This window comes from Caretta caretta, chromosome 5, assembly GCF_965140235.1.
Source record: "Caretta caretta isolate rCarCar2 chromosome 5, rCarCar1.hap1, whole genome shotgun sequence".
NCBI lineage: Eukaryota > Metazoa > Chordata > Testudines > Cheloniidae > Caretta > Caretta caretta.
In genome coordinates, this window is record NC_134210.1 from 18826529 (window position 1) to 18844642 (window position 18114).

Here is an 18114-nt window from a genome sequence, read left to right on the forward strand (position 1 = left end):
GCGCTTTTAAACATCCAAATGCACATTCTACCACCATTCTGCACTTGCTCAGCCTGTAGTTGAACAGCTCCTGACTACTGTCCAGGCTGCCTATGTATGGCTTCATGAACCATGGCATTAAGGGGTAGGCTGGGTCCCCAAGGATAACTATAGGCATTTCAACATCCCCAACAGTTATTTTCTGGTCCGGGAATAAAGTCCCTTCCTGCAGCTTTTGAAACAGACCAGAGTTCCTGAAGATGCGAGCGTCATGTAGCTTTCCCGGCCATCCCACGTTGATGTTGGTGAAACGTCCCTTGTGATCCACCAGTGCTTGCAGCACTATTGAAAAGTACCCCTTGCGGTTTATGTACTCGCCGGCTTAGTGCTTCGGTGCCAAGATAGGGATATGGGTTCCGTCTATGGCCCCACCACAGTTAGGGAATCCCATTGCAGCAAAGGCATCCACTATGACCTGCACATTTCCCAGGGTCACTACCCTTGATATAAGCAGATCTTTGATTGTGTTGGCTACTTGCATCACAGCAGCCCCCACAGTAGATTTGCCCACTCCAAATTGATTCCCGACTGACCGGTAGCTGTCTGGCATTGCAAGCTTCCACAGAGCTATTGCCACTCGCTTCTCAACTTTGAGGGTTGCTCTCATCTTGGTATTATTGCACCTCAGGGCAGGGGAAAGCAAGTCACAAAGTTCCATGAAAGTGCCCTTATGCATGTGAAAGTTTCACAGCCCCTGGGAATCATCCCAGACCTGCAACACTATGCAGTCCCACCAGTCTGTGCTTGTTTCCTGTGCCCAGAATCGGCGTTCACCGCATGAACCTGCCCCATTAGCACCATGATGCCTGCATTGCCAGGGCCCGTGCTTTGAGAGAAGTCTGTGTCCATGTCCTCATCATTCACATCACCACGCTGACGTCACCTACTCGCCCGGTTTCGCTTTGCCAGGTTCTGGTGCTGCATATACTGCTGGATAATGCATGTGGTGTTTAATGTGCTCCTAATTGCCAAAGTGATCTGAGCGGGCTCCAAGCTTGCCGTGGTATGGCGTCTGCACAGAAAAAAGGCGCGGAACGATTGTCTGCCGTTGCCCTGACGGAGGGAGGGGCGACTAACGACATGGCTTACAGGGTTGGCTTACAGGGAATTAAAATCAACAAAGGGGGGTGGCTTTGCGAAAAACTGAATGCCCCCTCAAGGATAGAACTCAAAACCTCAAGGATAGAACTCAAAACTGGGTTTAGCAGGCCATTGATTTCACAGAGGGAAGGAAGGAGGAAGGAGAAAATGAATACAAAACAAATCTGGTTTATTTCTTGTTTTGAGCCACTTCATCTATCTTTATACATCTTGCTGGCAGCAGACTGTGCAGTACAACTGCTAGCCATCGTCAACACCTGGATGCTTGGCAAAAGACGGTGCAGTATGACTACTGGCCATCATCTTCTGCTAGCTGCAGATTAAAAGACAGTGCAGGACTAAATCGCCACGAGACGAAACAAGGGAAATGACCTGGCTGAGTCACTCCCATGTTTGCCCAGGCGCCCGGTTAAAAGAGCACCCAGGACTACGTTGATGACAGCTACCAGTCATACTGCACTGTCTGCTGCCAAAAGGCAATAAACTGCTGCTGTGAGGCAATGTAGTACCACGTCTGCCAGCACCCAGGAAACATATGGTGACGGTTAGCTGAGCAGGCTCCATGCTTGCCGTGGTATGGCATCTGCACAGGTAACTCAAGAAAAAAGGCGCAAAACGATTGTCTGCCCTTGCTTTCACGGAGGGAGGGAGGGAACGGGTGCCTGACGATATATACCCAGAACCACCCGCAACAATGTTTTAGCCCCATCAGGCACTGGGATTTCTACCCAGAATACAAATGGGCGGTGGAGACTGCAGGAACTGTGGGATAGCCACCCACAGTGCAACGCTCTGAAAGTCGACTGTTGCCTTGGTACTGTGGACACACTCCACCAACTACATGCACTTAGAGCATTTGTGTGAGGACACACACAATCAACTGTATAAAAACGCTTTCTACAAAACTGACTTCTATAAATTCGACCTAATTTCGTAGTGTAGACATACCCTCAGACAATAAAAAAAAAAGAGGCTGGAATATAAATGGGGGAAAATAAACAGGGAACCATAAAAGATGATAAAAATCATGGAAACCATAATTTATTTTAACCTTTTCAATCTTTTACTGTTCTTGAAAGTCAGCTTAAGACAGTCTAAATTCCAGTGCTGAAATGCAGAGGGAAAAGTCAATCAGGAAAGCAGATAAAGATGTAACCATTAATATTAACAGTCCAGAACTATTAACTTTCATCACCTCAGAATTGAAAGCAATCCCAAGTGCCCAAGCTGTCCTGCCTCTCACCAAGTTCAGTTGGAGATATATCCTTCAGTGTCCTTTAGACACTACTAGCAACAGGCACCACTGAGAAGTGGAAAGTGAGACAAGGATACAGAAAACAAATGTTCCATAGAAAAGAGTTCAGCGCAACATTTAAACCACCTGTTAAATATTTCCAGGGCGAGAGCAGCAACTCTATGGATACCAAAACTTAAAGAAGAGCAACATACCAGCAAACAGCCAATGATTAATTGCAAAAAACTGCAGCAAAGGAATGGTGATTTAAAAAAATAAAGATAGTATCACACTGCACAGCTTTGGAAGTGTGTGAGATACACAGCAAACCATCCATGCAGCAATAGCTCCACAAAGATGCCAGCTGCTCTTAGACAGACTTAAAAAACAACAGCTCTCACAAATGGTACTAACAACAAATAAAAATCCCCCAGGCATAAAATGCCCAGCTAAATAAACTACACAGCTGAAGAAAAAACAACACAGAACCAGAGGACATTGATAACTGCCTCTCTCCCCATTAGCCTGCATACACACGCACAGTGGATTTGATTGTGACTTTAGGCACAGTCCTGAATAAAGGGTGACACATAGCTTGTGCCATCCTAGGCCTAGCCCCTGAAACCCTTAGATGACCCCCTTAGTCAAAATTCCTCCCCAGCTTCCACTTTGCTTCTGATGTACAGGCCAGCAGTAAATTACTAACCCTCTCAATATGCTGGTTTAGCTACTCTATGAAGCAAGTTGGGGCTTGGAGCTATGGCTCCGCCCATTATCTGCTCAGTCCCAGGCAACCCATGCGTTCTAAGGCAGGAGTAAGTGGACATCTAGACTGAATTACTTCTATGCTTCTGGAGCCAAGGTCTAGTAGTCTGTTTAGGAAATCTACAGGGTTGGGTTGGGCAGGGGGGCTCTTACGCCAAGCATTATAAGTAGTTCATGTCAAAATATGGTTCTTAGGGAGCAAATTTTGAAAAGCATAATTAATCGTTTGCTCTTCTAGACCCTCTAAGCCTGCAAACATTGATTCTCTTGGGTAACCTGCAAACATTGATTCTCTTGGGTAGCATCATTTTGGTCTTGCTTCGGTACAGTTACAGCCAGCTGCTATTCCTCCGGGAGCCAATCTCTTGTAGGCATGGGGACATTTTAGTAATGGTGGTTGGCGCATCAGTGGAGAATGAGATCTGCAATTCATTCATCATTGGCATATTGTTGGTAGTGAATCCCATGATGTCTCACTGTATTTTTAAATGGTTTCATATAGATACCAAAGAGAAGAGAGAATAGTGTTGAGTCCCGTGGGACCCTACAAAGGAGGATCTTTGAGGAAGAGGAGCAGTAAGGCATCACTGCTTTGTGGTTTCTACTGAAGAGTAATCATTGGAGACCAGAGTACTGCCTACTCCTGATATGTAATGTAGGTAGGTTAGCAATAGCTGTAATCTACATGTCTTGTGAGCCTTTAGGATGGTAAATAGTAAATTGATATAAAATATTTTAGTGTAGGAGTATTAATAATGCCTATTAATTATTATTAGTCATGAGTTATTTACAATATTTATTTTAATGTGTTCCAAACTTGTATAAATAAATACAAATACAAATAAATAAATAAATAAAAATGCTTGTACAATCACTGGCAAGTCCAAATAATACCAAAAATGTTCTTAATTTTAACCAAGACTGCTGTAAGGATACCAGGGACATTTATATGGATAAGAAGAAGCTGCAGAGCTAGAACAGTAAGGCTATTTTTTAAAGAGGAAAAAAGGCATTTTGAAAGGAATATAAACTCTCTTGCTTCAGGGCGCAAACCAACTCCTAACTAATAGAGGTTAGGAAGAATTTTTTTCCTGTGGTCAGGTTGTTCCAAAACTGGTTACTGCAAGGTTTTATTGCACCTTCTTCTGATGCATCTACTATTGGCCACTGGTGCAGACAGGATACGGGATTAGATGGCCCACTAATCTGATGCACTACATCAGTGCCTATGTTTGCAGAAATATGTCTGAATATGAAGTTACCATTTATAAATGTGTGGATTAAGAACTGAAGGGATTAACACACACTTCTGTTTTATATTGGGTACAGCTGAGGATTTAGAAGAACAATGTTACAGATACCCACACTACATTTGTAAAATCAAATTACTCTAAAGAAATATCTATTTATATTCTACCTCAAGCCTGCTCAAAAAAAGATAGTGTACATGATTGGGCAATTACAAAGCCAAGCATGAGCAGTTATATAAATGAGAGAGCTGGGAAGAGTATAGAAGAAAGGGCTCAGAGGACAGCAGTTTCCTAAAACGCAGAGAGAAAAAACTACAAAACAAGGAAAAATGGCTCAGAGAATGAATTAGAGTTGATTAAGAAAGCCACAAAAAGGGGTAAACATAATAGAGAAAGATCAGGAAACAGTAACATCAGAACAGAGGATGCTTAGGCCCTGATCCTGCAATGTGTGTGATCCTGCAATGCTGTATCCAGACAGCACTACACTGAAGTAAAAAAATAAAACAAATCAATGGGGTTCCATATGAGTTCAGCTGTCAGCCGTCATATAACAAATTGTGCGATCAAGTCCTTTGAACTAAAAAGCCCCCTCTGTGCATTCAGTGATCCAAGTTTAATGTGTTTGATCTTGGTCCAGTGTTCCAAAGCTCCAGATTGCAAGTAATTAACTCCAGAGCTCTGCTATTTGTTACATTTTAAAACGTGCTTTTCAAGTCCAGCGGCGCTTCTGTGAAAATGCTCTGTATGTCCTGAGAAATGTTTTGCCTGTTGCTTTTCACTCACTGATTGGCAGAAACAATTTCTTATTTGTAGTGCATCTTTGATTTGCAAGCTGCTTTGCATAGTTTTCATTACCTGGTTTCGTTATATGGTGTTCAGGTTCCCTGACTGGCTAAGCCTACTCCACATGCTGTGAAGATCAGCAAAAAGCCATTTAAAGGGGGAAAGGAGAGTATTATTTCTCTTTAGGAGTCACGAATGAGAAGGAGTAACCTTAACATGTATAAAATACTGGTCTAGGGACTTGATCCAGTCCCACTGAAATCAGTGGGAGTCTTTCCATTGATTTCAAAGGACACTGACTCAAGCCCTTAAATCCAAACCCCGCTCAGTCCGATTTATGTCTGCCTGAATTAGGACTGAGATAAAAAGTAAGGACTCCAGCATTCAGTTCACTGGCCAAAAAAAAAAAAAAAAAGGGGGGGGGGAAAATTGGGTCAACCCAAAACTAAAAGTGGTTGAATTCTTCTGTGAACTGAAAGAGCAGGGGAAAAAATAATTTTTGTTCCACCCAAAATGAAACATTTTGTTTTAGAGTTTAACATTTTTAAAGAAAATTAAAGTAATAGTTGAAACAAAGTGGTTTTGAATGAAAAACATCAAAACATTTTTAAAATGTCAAAATGAAACATTTTGGGTTTTATTTTCAAAAAATATTTTTGACCAAAACAATTTGTGGCTAAATATTTTAGTCAACCCAAATTTTCATTTTTCAGAGAAAAAAAGTTTTGGCCAAAAAAAATTGCCCAGACTTGAGATCATCTGGATCAGAGGCTGCCCCAGCTTGCAATGGACTTTGATTCTGGAGCCGTTATTCAGGCAAAAATCTCTTTTACTTTTATGGGAATTTTGTTTTACGTGGACTTCAAGGTTGAGTCTTAAATGTGGAAAACACTCCCTTTTGGGGGGGATGTCTATTCAAAGTATGACAAGTAGAATGTGTTCATAATTTACCTCTTTGCCTCCTTAACACAGAGTTGTATCTTCTAACTCTGCCCATATGGCCATTGTAAAGAAATGTGATTTCATTAGCCAGCGCGCATGGCTCCAGTGATCTGATCCAGGTTGTGATTTTATGGGCCCACTAGATAAAACATGATAACTCTGATTCACTTTGCCAGCTTCGAGCTGATGCTATTCTTAAATAAAATTCAATACTGCAAACCAGAAGCAGGGCACGACAGATTTGCCAGCTGTTAGCATTTTGTTTACAGCATGAGTTTGGAGCCAAAAGCATTACACAGAATAATTTATACACAACTGGAGAATAAAATGCATTTGACAAAAAAATGTTTTCCTGCCAAGATACCATCCCTTGTTTCACTAACATGTCTCTCTCTACATCACTGTCTGTCAAGATTTGTAGGTTTCTTTGATGTTTCCTTCTTGAGGACGGCCCACAGAAAGGGTAAGTAACTTGCTACTGATGTTCTTCCTTTATGTTAAGTGTTAGTATCCTATGTTTTGGAACTGAAGGACCAGAGTTCTAAGTTTGCATCCACATGGGCTATGTGTAATTTATATAGTTATTGTGTCATGTGCAGCACCCCCATTATTATTTTATGATAGTTCCCATAACATGCTAGGTGCTATGCAGACATTCAAGAAGGGACGATCTCTGCCATAAGATGCTCACAATTTAGGGACAGAGCCAGTAGACAGAGGTTAGGGGAATGGAAACATCACTTGTGAGTGAGCTGGGGGAGGAGGGGAAACAGAAGAAACCTGAAGGTGAATATATAAGGTGGTGACAAATGGGTAGATAAGGGTGGGAACACAGGTGGAATCATAGAGGATTTACATGAAGCTCCATCATTTCATCACAACTGCTTTGTCATTTCACCAGAGTGTCTCCATCTCCCACAACACTCCTCCCAAGGCTGCCTACTAACTGTTCCTTTGTGTCCTTCACCTACTCTTGCCTCTGTGCCTCCTTTCACACTGTCTGCTGTGTTTGAAACGGCCTTCTTCATCTTATGTATCTTATGCACCTTTCTTCTTCTAAACTAATTATTCACTTACCTTAAGCTCCTCTTTTCATGATCTTTCTCACTGACAGCTGCACCTATCACTACCTAGCTGTTATCCAGAGTATTGCATAGGTCTGAGTCAATTTCTAAGTTCCTTGTGGCCAGGACTTTGGCCAAAAGCCACTCCTAGTACGTTACGTTGTGTTGGCTTACACCACATCTGAATTTGGCCCATATGTGTAAAGTGATATGGACCTTTGCTGTATTGTGAATTGTAAGTAACAACAATAATTGTTCAATGTGCTGTGCCTGTCTTTACAGAGCAACTCTCCAACCTTTCAAATCAGCATTTCTCAGTGCTAACAATGTAATAAGCAGGTGATTATTTGTTACTCACCTTAGTGTGGATAGAAAGAATACTTCCCCACAGGATACTTGCATTTTACAGGACATTCAGCGGATACATTTTCACATCTCTAGCAAAAGATGCATACCATACACTCACATAAGCCTATCACAGCATGCATCTTTGTAAAGGTACAGACGCAGTGTAAGTACATGTATCTCCACTGACTCTGCTTATACACAGGCTGAATTCGAGCTTCATTGTTGCTATGACATTCACAGTTGTGGCCTGATTTTCAGTGGAAATTGTGGGTGGTGAAAAGTGCGGTTGAGATAATTCTCCTGGCAGACACTGGATCTCCCTCTCTAGAAAACTACAGAAGAAGAAATAGCCCCATCCTTCAATCTCTAGCACACCATTATTCCAGTGACAGGATACCCTGAGCGACACCACTACACATGGGTGCTGATGCGTGGCAAACAACACCTAGAAATTTCAGGTACCTATTGAAAGAAAGGAGACCGCAATATGAGACAAATATTTGCCCAGAAGAAAAAGAAACTCTTCTGATGTTTTCTCAAGCTGGGGAACTTTGTTTCGCACACCACCTACTGAATTCATTTTGTTTTCAGCATTAGCCTTATTTCTTCATCTAAAGAATTTCCAGATGACTTGAAGTGCATCCTTATTTGTTTGTATGTCTTGTCAGGATCAAGTTAATTACTTCTATGTTCAGTGTTTTAAAAAGTAACCTGCCCTCAAGTCTTGCAGGTAAATTGCGTTGGCATGGTTACCTAACCCATTACTCTATGGATATTGATCCTATTACTCTTGAAAGCCATAAATTCACTTCCCAATAATATCAGTCTAATCAAGATTCAGAATTATAGTACATGGAGTTTCTAGGTCTAGAAACCCTGTGACAAGATGAGAACTGGGAATCCAATACCAGATTCTTTATAATGACTGTTGCATATCGATGGAAGAAGTATTAAAAGGAAAGAGACAGACCAGTTTGCATACGAATGAAGATGTTACGGAAACATGCAGAGGAGCAAGGACAGATTCCCTCTGTCTCTGAAATCACTCAGTTGCTTTTATTTAGAACATAAGAATGGCCATACTGGGCCAGACCAAGGGTCCATCCAGCCCAGCACCCTGTCCTCTGACAGTGGCCAATGCCAGGGGCCCCAGAGGGAATGAACAGAACAGGTAATCATCAAGTGATCCATCACCCGTCACCCACCCCCAGCCTCCGGCAGAGGCTAGGGACACCATCCCTGCCCATCCTGGCTAATACACATTGATGGACCTATTCTCCATGAACTTAATTTAGTTCTTTTTTGAACCCTGTTATAGTCGTGGCCTTCACAATATCCTCTGGCAAGGAGTTCCACAGGTTGACTGTGCGTTGTGTGAAAAAATATTTCCTTTTGCTTTTTTTTTTAACCTGCTGCCTATTAATTTCATTTGGTGACCCCTACTTCTTGTGTTATGAGAAGTAAATAACACTTCCTTATTTACTTTCTCCCCACCAGTCATGATTTTATACATCTTGATGATATCCCCCCTTAGTTGTCTCTTTTCTAAGGAGAACAGAATGCAGGAATTATCATATGGAATCAGACCAGGGCCATTCTAGTGCAGTATGCTATCTACGAACAATGCCTAGCCCCAAATATCTCAGAGAAAAGTCCAAGAAACCCCATAATAGACTAATATGCAATTACCTACCCATAGCCATTTCATGGGGCATGGGTCTCAAGCTGAAACAAAGCCATATCCTCCATGGATCAGTGTCAGATGGGGACATGGAATGTAACACACAATGACCAGTGGGTTACATATTTCCCACGTCCACTAGCATAACACCAGACAGAGCAGTGTGGAGGCAAGTGTTCCACAAAGAGCCCCCCTTGACTCTACCTAGCCACCTGCACTCTGACCTGAACGCTCCTGCTATGCCAGTCTCGAGGCTCTTGAGCAGAAACTGCCAACTGTGTGTTTTCCTTTTGTTTTTTTAGGCTAGAGCTAAATCAGACACCTTCCTAATGCCGAAAGGCTAGTGCGCTCTCTGCACCACTGCTGTATCAGCCCACAATATGATGCTGCAGTCAAACTAACTGTCTGGTATGAGAGTTCCCAGCTGTAAGAGGTTTCCTCATATAATTATTCTTTTTATGCTGTTTAGTGGTGGGAACAGCGGATTGGGAATTAGGACTCCTAGCTTCTGTTTCCAGCTCTATCACTCACTTGGTCTGTGACCTTAGGCAAGACCACTTATCCTCTTTTCCCCCCATCTACACCCCATTTCCCCTCATCTGTAATATAGCGATTGCACTTACATAGGCCCTAGGGGTGTTGTGAATCTTAGTTTTTGTAAAGCATGTTGAAATCTTTGCATGTAAGGTGCTACATCTGTACAAATATTATCATCAATGTGTAACCCCCCCTACACACATGCACACACACACACTCCTGTTCACCATCCCTGTAGGATTTGCTCAAGATAGGGCCTTGTGACTTTTTACACAACTCTGGGGGACGGGGCTCTGCGTTGTGTGCCAGTGTGTATTCACCACAAACCAGACACACCACCAGGAACAAAGTTTTAGTTTTATTCTGTAACAAAACACAGAACAGGATTCCAGTCCTGCAGCCACCTCTCTGCACACCTCCTGCTCCCAGCTTCAGTGCTTAAACTTCCTGCTGGGAGGGCAGCGGGTCTTCCTGGCAGGAAACGAGGAAATTCTCCCAACATGCAGTCGTGTGTAGTCCACCATTTGTAGTTCCTACCACTGCACCTTAGGCTTATAAATGTATTATAACTTTATTCTCATGCAATCTTACTTACTTCTACATTGTGTGGGTCTCAGAATACAGTTGCATTGTAGACTCTTTGTTGCGAGATTAGATAACGAATGTATATTGCTTATATGAACCATCATTAGGAAGAATCTATATTGATGTCACCAAATTGCATCATTAAGTGGCGTTATCCCATTCACAAGGAAACTCCAGGGATTGTACCTCCAGGATGGTGCTTGCCAACATACAGGGGAGTGCGTGGGCCAAACCATCACATAGGTATGGATACATTCCAAACCACTGGTGGCAGCGCATAGGGTATGCGTAGCTACACGCCTCAGTGAAAAGCAGGCTGCGTCCACACTACACTATGAAGCTACACGTCTCAGTGAAAGGTGCTCGCAGGGGGAGGCAGCAGGGAAGGCTCCAGCAGCTTCTTGTGGCAGACAAAGGCTCTAGCAGCGGGGAATCAGCAGGACGCTATGCTGCTAAAAACTGTAGTGTAGCTGGGGGAGGCATTGCTTGGGCATGTAGAGAACCATGGAGGGTACAGACCCACAGGGGTCAGGCATGCCTCACCCAAGCAATATCTCACCATCTACACTGCTATTTATATCCACCCGGGGAAGGGGGATGAGGCATGCAATGTATATACTCAAAATACTGCTGTAAGGCATGTGCAGTGTAGATGTTGCCTTAGGATGGGAAAGCATGCTCCCCTCCTTCACCTAACCAGCTCCATGAGCTACTAAAGGGGAGACAAAGGCATGCCAGCCGTGTCTCCTTCCTACCTACTTTGAGGGAACTTCTAATCACATGGTGCACAGAGCAGCAGTCTCTGGAGTGTGGGGCCTGCTACTTATTTTAGCCCTGACATGAGGATCAGCATAACAAATAGCTCCTTTTTCCTTCCCGTGCTCATGCCAGGACTAAGACAATCTGGGTCTCTGACAGATATTCAGATGCAGCTCCCCCCATTCCCCTAAGTGAAAAGCTTGGTTGCTGTTGGGGTATATAAGATTAGCCCAAACAATTTAAATCTGTGATGCTAGAGGACTGAGGCATAAGCTGTTAAAAAGTGTGAAATCCTGTACTTCTGATGGCGTTAAATATTGATCCTTTCCACACATCAGAAATTATTGGTTGAAATCGACGTATTGACCAAAAGGCCAGGGCTCTCAGTTTGTGTCTGAAATAGCCAGATCACCTGAGGCACTGAAATGTTTTGATAAGGTTATAGCTATTGATGTGAAATTAGAATGACCAGAGAGAGGCTCTCACAAGATACCATGGTAACTATGCTATAGCCATTTATTGTATGGCCAACCATTTTAATTTATTTTTCCTAGGAAACGTTTATTTTACAATATATTTCACTTTCATTACAGACACCCACTCACTTAACATGCACTCATTTAAAAAAAGGGGGATATTGTGAGTTCGAATCCCTTGAAGTTTCCTAAAGAGGCAACCTTGGAACCTTATCTCAGCCGAGGTTTATTAAAGACTCATTTGTGGACATAAGCAGTAAAAGCTGCGCTAAAGATCTGTTTGGTCTAATTTCAGTTTTGTCATTGCCTGTGTTATCTGATCTTGGGGGCGTGAGAGCAGAATTTTGCAGAGCGGCAACTGAGCGATGGTGCCGCTGTGGTGACAAGCTGAGAAGCTGAGGTCAAGTTTTTTTTAATTTTAACTTTTACATGGAATATTGATCATTGTTACAGAGCATGCTACCATTTTATTCTATATGGGTCCTTATGCCACCGCATCCTGGTAGTATCTGAGCACTATCCAATAGTACTTTAAGTGACGTGACTGACATTTTTTCACATGTGGTTCATTCTCTCTCTCTCTCATCCTCTCTGCAGGGAAAGAAATACGTGTGCAGGTGCGAGTTTGGGTAGGGTTTTGTTTGGGGATTTTGTTTCTCTAAATGTACATGTGTCAAAGGTTGTGCCAGCCCTGTTGCACCCCTTGCTAAGTTAGTCTGACACTGTGTGTACTCCCTGCCTCAGTTTCCCTTCTCAGGAAGACAATAATTCCACTTCAGGCATTCTTGATGCTTAACTTAATAATACCCTTCTTGGAGCTTGTTTATTACAAAACCTCGTACAAAAGGATCCATAACTAAAAGTCCCATATAAAAAAAAGTGCTTCTTCAAAAGTGATTCCTCTGAAGTCTGCCTTCTAAGCTCTGTTACGAGCCCCCTCAGGGTTATCTTCTCAATCTGTGTCTTATCCTTATGGCAGGTGCCCCAGCCCTCCTCCTGGAGCTGGGCTGCAATTTGTGATCCTCAGCTGGCCCCACTTAGTCCTTAGGCTCAGAGGTTTGGCAGCCTTCTCCTGTCACTACTTTCCTGTTCCTTGTTTGCAGGTTTAAAACAAACAAAAGGAAGTATTTTTTCAAACACTGCACAGTCAACCTGTGGAACTCCTTGTCAGAGGATGTTGTGAAGGCCAAGACTATAACAGGGTTCAAAAAAGAACTAGATAAATTCATGGAGGATCGCTCCATCAGTGGCTATTAGCCAGGATGGGCTGGGATGGTGTTCTTAGCCTCTGTTTACCAGAAGCTTGAAAATTGGCGACAGGGGATGGATCATTTGATGACTACCTGTTCTGTTCATTCCCTCTGGGCCGTTCTTATGTTAACTGAGGACCCTGCAGGAGCCCTTTACTCCCTTTCGCATCTACAGGCATCTGCCCTGTTATGAGGGAGGCAGCATTTTATTCCCCTTTTCTCCCAGCCAATTGAGGGTGAGCTGGGAGAAAAGAGAGCCTTGCTCCATCCTGTCTGCCAGGCTCCTGGTCCTGAGCCCTTAAAGAAATACAGTAGTACCAGCATTTCCTTCCAAACCCTACTTACTCCTGGGAACGCTCCCTGTTTCCAGGGTCCTTGCCTGCGATGGACTGTCCCATCACTTCAGCGGAGGAGTGTTCAGCTACTATTGACTTGAGTTCAGGGTTTATTTTATTTTTACAGCTTCTCCCATGGGAAGTGAGTCTGATCTCAGATTTGCACATTTCATTACATATCTTGCAAGTGTAGTCATTGTTGGGGGAAGGTTGGAGATGTTGGCATTATGCTGTGCTTTCTTTTCCCACCGAGACCTTATTTGCCATTCCTCAAAAGTGGACATGGCCTCATGGCACACACTTCTCCATCTCAGTCTGTCCAGTGGAGAGTTCCCATGCTTTAATGTCCCTCTCGCATGCTTTGAGCTTGGCCTTCAAGGTGTCTTTATAGCTGAGGATGGGTCGACCCTTAGAGTGAGTTCCTGCGCTCAGCTGGCTGTAGAGAATTGCTTCAGTATATAGCAGAGGTCCTCAGACTGTGGTGCACGGAGAGGGAGGACCACTGGCATATAGGAAACCTCTATGAGGACACATGTCCAACCCAGCAAAGCTGAACCCTGATAAGCATGCATCTCAATGCCAGGGATCTTGTCCTGCCACTTGACATTGCAGATGAATCTTAGGCAGTGAAGCTCTCCAGCTATTTCATGCAGTGTCAGTACAGCATCTGTGACTTGCAGCTGGAGAGTAGTGAGTACAACAGTGCAATAGAGTTTTGTCTTCGTTCTGAAGCAGACTACACGCTCCCTCCAGAGCCTGTGGGTGAACCTGTCAATACCAAGCTGGCCTTGGCCAGGCGATGAAGAATCTGATCACCCTAGAAAGTACGCTATCCAGGCAGCAAAATTTCCTGACCAAGTTGAGGGGTGTATTGTCAGTTGTGATGATGGGCTTATGGTGCTCGTGATGCTGGTGGCCTGGTGCTGGCTGGTACATGACCTCCATCTTTTTCAAGCTGTTTGTGAAGCTAAAGCATTTTGAGGCATCGGCAAAGTGATCCATGATAAGCTGAATATCCGCAAGTGTGTGTGTGTGTGTGTGTGTGTGTGTGTGCGCGCGCGCGCAATGGAGGGTGCAGTCATCAGCAAACAGGAGCTCTCTTAATAGTTGTTTGATTATCTTGGTGTGGGCCCTGAGTCACTGTAGCCTGACTAGACACCCAATCAAAACCAGATGTGTACACCTTTGTCAAAGCCCTGGAATGCAAAAAGAGCAGGGCTGAAAAGACAATGGCAAAGACAGCTGAAGCCACTACACATCCTTATTTGGTGCCATTGGTAACAGGGAAAGCTTGCCAGGAGTCACCACACCCTGGCCATCATGCTACTGAGAAATGAGCAGATGATAGCAATCAGCTTCTCCAAGGAGCCACATTCATGAAGGAGTTTTCATAGACCCTTGTGATTCACTGTGTTGAAGGCCTTGGTCATATCAACACACACCATGTACAAATCCTTGTTCTCTTAATGATCCTTCCCTGGTACTTTTCGGCCTGCAAAAATGGTCTATGGTACCACGGCCAGCACAAAAAACACACTGAGACTCTGGATACACCAAATCAAGTAGGTGAGAGATAAGCCTGTTGAGGACAAGCCATACAAGGATCTTCCCTGATACAGATAGCTGTGAGATTCTGCAATGTCACAGCTAGATGTGCTTCTCTTCCTTTCATATAGATGGACTATAAAAGCACCATTATACTCCTGGGGCATGGTTCCCTTTTCCCATTAGTCTTCAAAAGGCTGTTGACTTTCCTGAACAGGTGGGCATCTCCATATTTGCATACTGGAGACTTGTCTGTGGCCAGATGCTTGATAGCCTCAGAAGCCTCGTCCAAAGCAGGATCCACAGATAGCTCCTCCAGGACAGGACGCTGCAAGAGTGAGTTGATGGCTTCATTGGACATAGTGGATTGACAGTTCAGGAGACTATCAAAGTGCTCTGCCCAGCAAGAGAGAATATTGCCTTTGTCTGTGAGCAGCTGGTTACCATCTGCTGTGAGGACAGGAGCTGTATCATTGAATTTCAGGCCAAACACAGCACAGAGACCTTCATAGAAGGCCTTCAGATCTTGCTTGTTAGCCACTTGGTGCAGTTCTGCAGCCTTTTGTTCCCATCAGTGGTTCTTCATTGTATCACCCTCCTCTTCATAACAACCTTCTATGTACTTGAACACAGCTATATCCCCTCTTAGTCTTCTCTTCTCCAGAGTAAACAAACCCAACTGTTTTCAGTCTTTTGTCCTGGGTCATGTTTAATAGACCTTTAAACATTTTTGTTCTGGTCCTCTGGCCTTTCTCCAAATCTTTCACTTCAGGAAAGATGTGGAGAAATTGGAGAAAAAGGCTTCATCACCTTCCTCTCCATTGACACTAAAGTGTTATTCCGCATAGTCAGCCAATGAAGACGTTGCTGTAACCCTAGCAGGGAAAGTTAGGGGTTATCCACACTTACCCAAAGTTTAGCCCCAAGACTAGTGGAGGGGAGCAGTGTCTCACTGTTCCTATACAGACCCATCAGGTCTGCCCACTGCCCAATCTTGCATCTGTAACTGGACCTTTCAGTTCTTAAGAGCCATAACAGGAGTGGGGTGAACTAACCAATAGGCAGTAGTGCCCTTAAGGGGCAACTACCCTGCCACGATTTGCTGCTCTTTTTATGTTAGAGAAGGCAGGTCAAAGAGGTGCATATTTCACTTGGAGGGGATGGTGGTGAGGTCTGTGATAGTCCTCAGACCCTGTGGGAGTTCGTTCCACAGTCTCAGACTGATACAAAAGTAGTCTCTTTCTCCTGCACAAACAATCTTTACCCTTATTGCACAATTTCTATAGTGTCTGTGGAGTGAAGTTGTGACCAGGGTGAGACAGAGTCTCATATTCACCAGAGACAGTAGAAACCATTACTCATGAATGCTGCTAGGTGAGAGCTTAGTGCCAGGAATCCAGGCACACTCCCATCCAATGGGAGCTGCGGGGGTGGCGTCTGCAGGTGGGGGCAGCACATGGAGCCCTCTCACTGTGCCTCCACCTAGAAGCCAGAGGGACATGCCATCCACTTCCCAGGAACCGCATGAGGTCAGCACTGCTCAGAGTCTACACCCCAAACCCCCTCCCTTGCCCTAACTCCCTGTCCCAGGTCAGAACACCCTCCTGCAGCCAAACTCCCTCCTGGAGCCCATACCTCCTCCCACACCCCAACCCCCTGCCATAGCCCAGACCCCCCCCCCACACACACACACTCTGAACCCCTCATTTCTGGCCCCACCCCAGAGACTGCACCCCCAGCCAGAGCCCTCACCCCCTTCCGCATCCCAACCCTCTGCCCCAGCCTGGTGAAAGTGACTGAGGGTGAGGGAGAGCAAGCAATGGAGGGAGGGGGGATGGAATGAGAGGGGCGGGGCCTCAGAGAAGGGGCGGGGCAGGGATGGGGGCCTCAGGAAAGGAGCGGGGCAAAGGGCAGGATAAGGATGTTTGGTTTTCTGCAATTAGAAGGTTGGCAACCCTACTGGGTTGTGAGACTCAGTGTCTCAGGTCTTTCATGGTAGTGTAGACATACCATTAGAGGCTACAGCTGAGATCAGGGATGTATTCTGGTAGCCGCTGTACATACACGTAGTAGGAGAGAGTTTTTTTGGAGTTGCAATCTACTCCCAGTCTGCTACTGGGGCAGCATAACAAAGTGTTGCCTCTTTATCAGACATTTTAGTGCTTAACTATGGAGATATGATGGCTTCTCCACAGTTAACATCTGGTGAAGTGTTAGCATCCCTGTTTTACAGATGGGGAAAGGGAGGCACACAGACCTTAAATAATTTACTTAAAGCAACATAAGTCAAGTTAGGGCCAGCACTAGCCTCCCGTCATCCTGGTGCCTGTTCCTAGTTGGCAATGCTGCCCAATGAGTTCCAATTCCCCAGTTATATATATATACATATATATATTCTTTACACTCTCTCGCATTTGTTCACAACATGATGCTCAATATTCCAGGCAATGAGTCCTTTATTCTATTATGCCATTTGCTTTGCTACTGTGGACAGTGTTCCTTCAATGTTGTTCCAGACGTTTAGCTTCCTGGAAACTGCATTTTTTCTCCTTGGCTATAAAGTTTGTTTTATTTCCTGTGAATGGGGCTATGCACAATTCAGGATTTTTATGTATTTTGTATAGAATGTCTTGTGCTCTGAACCAGCTAATTAATTATATTTTTGTTCCTTTACAACAGGCGGGGGAAGGTGGAAGAGACAGAAAAAGTTAATAGTATGGAAAGACTTACCTTAAGATGCTCTTATAAAATTTTGACACTTTTACCAAAGTCTTAAATATTTCAAGAGACTGTGCTGTAACCTAGCGTAAGCCATAGATGGGAAAACTGTGGTCAGCTCAATCTAGCTTTTCAAAACATTTTGATTCTGGATTCAAATTCTGACTCTCCAAAGTTCTTTGTTGTGTGGTTTAAGTTTGGCTACATTTGGGTAAATCTGGGTATATTTCTAGCATTGAAGAATAGCCAATAGCCAAGAGCCCACTTGAATCTCCTTTAAAATACTTAACTTTGATTTAAATTAAAAAAAAATTAACACAGCACTCTCTAGTATTTACATGGTCTTCTACTGTAGTATCTGAGCACTTCAGAATCTTTAATTAATTTATGCTCACAACAACCCTGCATGGCAGGGAAGTGCTATTATCCCCATTATACAAATGAGGAACAGAGGCACAGAGAGACTAAGGGTTAGATTAACAAAAGGATTTAGGTGCCTAACTGCTGCCTAATCAAGCCCCACTGAGATTCACAAGCCCTTGCTGTTTTCCCTGAATCCCATAGATGCCTAAACTCACTCAGTTTTTGAAGTTAAATTTCCCTAAGCACTTAAGTCTCTGCCTCTGAGCATACACACTGAAGCCCTATGCCAGGCACCCAGATGCCTACGCCCAAGAGTGATGCACTATCCGGGAGAAG